This window comes from Excalfactoria chinensis, chromosome 22 (assembly GCF_039878825.1).
Source record: "Excalfactoria chinensis isolate bCotChi1 chromosome 22, bCotChi1.hap2, whole genome shotgun sequence".
Classification (NCBI taxonomy): domain Eukaryota; kingdom Metazoa; phylum Chordata; class Aves; order Galliformes; family Phasianidae; genus Excalfactoria; species Excalfactoria chinensis.
The window spans coordinates 3,415,205-3,420,422 of record NC_092846.1 but is presented as its reverse complement, the minus strand read 5'-3'; the positions used below and the strand labels follow the sequence as shown (position 1 = coordinate 3,420,422).

Below are 5,218 nucleotides of genomic sequence, written 5' to 3'. Positions count from 1 at the left end.
GAAGGAAGGCCCCAATCTGCTGAAGGCCAGCAGGGATGTTTGGCTGCAGCCACCCCTTGCAGGTGATTAATGCCAATGGGGGAATACAATTATAAATGCAATGAACTCAGCATTTTGAGGAGGGGAATGTGACCCCATTCCTCAGCCTCACCCTTCCCAAAGCCTCCCTGCTCCCTTAGCCTGGTAAACGCCACTGATGAGAGCAGAGAGATCATAACCTTCCATCTCCAGAAGCCATTTTTCAGTGGGACTAGATTCCACTTAGTCCCTGGACTTACCAGTCTGTCTGGCAAAAGGGATTTCATTCCTTTGCTTCTTTTTTGTCAGGATGGATTTACTGATCCCAAACACGTTCCTCACACTTTATTTAGGGCTTAAAATGCATCGTTTACATTGCGGAGCTGTCACCAGCCTGTCTGAGCTGCAGAGGCAGACAGGCAATGCGTTTCCCTCACCCCACTGTTCTCTCTGCCAGATGTGAGGATAACACATCGAGGAGATCTCTCAATAGACACAATTTGCCCTTTGGGGAACTGTTGCCTGTTCCCCATCATGTTGGGGCAGTGGGCTCAGAGTGGATGGGACCACTGCCCCATACAACATATGGGAAACTGGTAATCACAGCCTGAACCTCTGATTGATCAGCTGAGGTAAGTGTGGGGTCAGCTGTGGGAGCACAGGTGAGGGTAATTGACTCCTCCTCTTCTAGACTTCATTTAAGGGCTGACCACCACTAAGGCAGCATCTCTTGGAGATTGCTCCTCTGTGGTGGTTGCCTCAGCAGTTTCCAGCCAGATTGAAGGCTTCTATACTGGTGAGTGTATCCTATAGATAACCTTTTGGATGCTGATCACCATCCTTTTTGTGTTATTTTCACCTTACGGTGCTCTCCTCCAGCTGCATTCCCATGGACAAATCATCTGCAGAGAATTCCATGCTCTCACTAAGCAATGCCAGGCAATGACTGTTGAGCATACCTGAAGCCCCCGTCACCTTGACCACCAGGACCTGCTCTCCTGTCTCTCCAGCGCTGGATGAAGGAGGTAAGCAGATGGTAAAGTGCTCCATGGCTGTGCATTTCTATGCAGGTGCTTGACACCTGTTTTTTGCTTTATGAAAAAAGCAATCTATTTTCTAGCTTGATCTCAATTGGATTTCTAATTTTAGCCGAGCAGCTCTGCAATGGGACTCTAGCTTTGGAGCTGATTGCAGTTGGTTTGAGGCGCGGCAGCAAAGCCAGCTGCTCGTTGTTAGCTGGCCTGCACCTCACCTCCTGATGATACAGGAGACAGATGCAGGGCAGCACCCTGCTGCTGGCACAGCCACCTCCCCAGGGCTGGCAGGAGGAACACAATATGTTGGTTGTTTCCATCTGCAGGATTCAGGTCTTGCTCCGGGCTTCTCTGTTCTTGCCCACTGTCCCTATAGCAGCCACTTCAGGCTAAGTTTCTCCCCTTGCAGCCATAAGCTGTGTTCATTCTGCACTTTACATCCCTGGTCCACGGTTACCCATCCTATGCACAGCATGGTGAACAGAGCTCCCAACCTCTCTATCCTTAAGGAACCTGAAGCTTCTCACAGGCCTTCTAAATGGAGCTGTGACCTCTGGAAGCACAAGGAACTAGCAGTGTTAGCATGATCGATCCCTGATGATAGCACAGAAGGGGGAGCAGGCAGGATTTACATTCTGTCCCTTATGAATGGTTTGGCTGACATATTAAAAGCGGGATGGAACATAAAAATGGAATTTATTCCAATTAAATGGTTGCAAATGTCATCCTGCATTGAGCCAGAAAGCCTTCGTACACGCAACAAACCAAATCGATGCTTTTAGAAAGCATGCAGTTTTACCTGCCTCTTCCTCCAAATGATGCCCTCATCCTGGATTTCTGATTCAAACCCAAGGAACGAAGAGCCAGGATCTCTCCAGAAAGCCACCATGTACTTCTTTGATTAATTGAACGAGCACTGTTTCTTTCCAGGTGAACAGCAAAACGATCTGCAGATGTGACTTTACCAGCACTTGTTAACATTGAACGTTTGCCCTGCAACTCCAAATCACTAACTCATGAAGCCAAAGGGAAGCCATGAGAGCTTGGAAGGGCTGTGGGTGCTGACATTGGCATCCCTCAGCAGGAGCAGATTAAAACATGGGGGATCTCCCTACTTGTGTATGCTCCTCAGGACAGAGAAACCTCTGGGTGTGCAGAAGAGGCGCTGTGCCCTCTGTTACCATCAGCACTGCCCTCCTGGGCCCTGGTCTAAGGATGCTCTGTGTGTTCTCCTTCCATTTGAATGATTCAAATTGCTTCAGAGTGCACCAGAGCTGTGAACTATGTGCTTGTAGGGCAGGTGTGAGCTGGAAAATGTCACTAAATAACAAAACCACAAAGCAAAACCTGAGGATGCTGTTATACATCCATGTGGCAATGATAGGATGGAGCACAACCCCTGGCACTCTCTTGCCTGCTCCTTCAGACAGCATCACACAGACACGGAGCTGCTCAGCAGCAGCCAGCTCGTATTTCTGGGGATTTCCAGTGCAGAGAGCAGAGCTTAGCACCCCAGCCCTGCTCAGCCCTGCTGGGGTGATGGCTCCTCTCCAAGATGGACTTATTTTAAGCACATGACTGCTCTGACTCGAGAGAACAGGCTTTGCTTGTTGCCTGCTGCTCAGTATGTGTTTATCATTTGGCTTTTAGGGTCAGAGCTCAGTGCTCAGCACCTTGCAGTGCTGCTGGGGTTCAGGAGGACAGCGCACCTTGCCTTGATGCTCAGCCTGCTTCCATCAGTGCTTTGTAAATACGAAGTTCCAGCTCTCATTACCGCTCCTCTGAGTCAGACCGTCCTCCTCTCTACATGAGGTATGTTTTGAATGATAGCATTTGTCTTTAATAAATGGTCACTCCATAAACCGCCTCCTATGGGAAACCTGGGCTTTGTAAGTAAAACCTGATGTTTCCATTTCATTATAATGCATTTGCTATTAGGGATGAATACCAACTCATCCCCTGTTTAATATCAGCCTAAGGTGTGCACTGGTTTAGTATTACTATTTATGAAATTCATATAGCCGGCCTTAATCTGTTTCAGATCCCACAGCTGCACCCCTATCAGCATCAACTTGACCTGAAATTGGGACATTCACCTTTGCTGGAGTCCATGACATCAGTAACATTCCAAGATAAGGAGCAAAGCTCCCTGCAACCCCACAGAAAGTCCAAATGTAGGATTAAAGACCTTTATCTGGTAGCCAGCATATCCACATACTTCTTTGGCTTAAACAAATGTAAAGTCTGTGCGGAGCTATCCCTTGGATCCATGCTTCATATTTCACAGCCATCCATCACCTCCCTGCGCTGCATCCCTCAGATACTTCCAGCAAAAGCAATGAGATAATCTCTGTCCCATGGGAACAGCCTTGCTGGTATCTCCTTCGACTTAAAAGGGGAAGCAGGACCTGGTTTAATCCCCTGCCTGTCTGTGCAGACATGGCTTTTCTGACTCAGTCTCACCGGGGTCCAAAGATCCCTCAAATAACCCTGAAAGGTTGAGAAATGAGGTTCAAGATACGCTGCAGATCTGTGTCGCTGCTGGGGAAAGAAGAAAAGGTATTACCTGAAGTTGTACAGAGCTGTAAACAAGTGGATGAGAAGAGACGTATATTTTAGCTGGACTGATTTGCTTCCCTTTTTCCAGGGCTGTACAGACAAGTGTCACCACGGCAGAGCAAATGAATGAAACCACAGAGCCATTAGCTGAATTTTCCAGCCCGGTTGATGTCCAGCTTGGGCTCAGGCCAGCTGTAACCAGACCTCAGATCCAGCAGCAGACTGGTGGCTGTGGGGCTGACCCTGCTGTGCTGAGCCCCCAGCTCTGGGCTCCCATCCCCACAGCAGCCCTGGGCACGGCTGCTGCCAGCAGGTGAAGGTGCTGCGCTGCATTTCATCAGCAAGGAAGGTTGTTTGAAGTGACCGCTCTGATGTGTTTACTCATAGGACTGGCTCGTTCACAAAGCTGTGATTGGAACCTATAGTTTAAAAGTTCATAACAAATGCCCTTCGGGGATGGAAAAAAAAAGAAGAAGACTGACCCATTCGAGTTCCATCTGTTGGGGTTTATAACTGTTCTCCTTATAATTGTCAACAGACAATGTGAATTGCAATTAGCTAATTGCTTGCTAACTTTCCGTTCTAATAATAGTCATGTTCCAGAGTTATACAAGCTTGGAGGCTGCTGCTGTTCCCTTGCAACTGGCAATAATAAATAATACCGTATTCCCTCAGCATTGCCCTCTCTTCCAAGTTTCATCCCCATGCAAATTGCTCCAGCATGTACTAATCCCTGACGGGATGGCAAAGGCATCAACAGCATTTATTTGTAGTTTGCTGTGCTGGGAGCATTCTGCACTTGCACGATGATGTGGCACTGGGACACGGCCGCTCCCTTGCTCCACTTGTCCCTCCCATGCAGTGACTGCAGCAGGTTGGGGAGCTGCCACCCCATGTCCCTGGAAACCCACTTTGCTTGTCAATACGTGTTTGCTTTCCATTTTTGGTTGGTTCCTTTTGTTTTGTTTTCCTTTTACAGGATCAGATGTGGCTCTGGCCCCTGTATTGACATGTTTTATTACCAGTAGCTTCAATAATGTCAGCACAGACCTAAACTGGAGCTTTGGAGATCACACACTCCCCAGCAACAGACCAAGCTGTGCAATGTCACTGCTGTGTGCTGCAGCGATAAGGAGGGGCTGGAACCCCCAACGGGCTTCAGACAGTGACAGCTGTCAGGTTGGGTGCAGAGCCTAAACCTTCCCGGGGGGGGGGGGGTTGATGCAGGGAACTCCCTCCCGAGCAGCAGAACTATTTTGCACCCTTCTCCAGGCTTTCTGCTCTCCAGCCCATTACTGTTGTGCAGATGCGACTAATTGGGAAGCGAAGCAATAGGCTGATCCAGTGAAATCAAGGCAAGCCAATGAAATGAGCAATAACATTCCCTGGCGCTCGAGAAACTACTGAACGCAAACCTGCCAGCGAGCTGACATCTCCAGAGCTTACAGCCTAATCTTATTAAACTCGACCAAAAAGCCTTTTAGAGTTGGGGGAGCAGTGTCCAGCAAAAGCTGGTCTGGATTATTCCTTATGCGCCTCAGGGCTTTGTGTTCCCTGTTGGATCCCCACACCTGCACTGGGGCACGCAGGACCCCTGGTGTGGAAAT

General features: G+C 48.7%; 1 long non-coding RNA gene across 1 annotated transcript; it reads left to right on the top strand.

The window, feature by feature from the left end:
• The first annotated feature begins 744 nt into the window (after positions 1-744).
• LOC140261803 (uncharacterized) lies at positions 745-4,979 on the top strand. Its single transcript, XR_011905773.1, has 4 exons — positions 745-814; positions 898-1,043; positions 2,703-2,864; positions 3,094-4,979. It is a non-coding gene; the product is annotated as an uncharacterized lncRNA (long non-coding RNA).
• Positions 4,980-5,218: the final 239 nt, after the last annotated feature.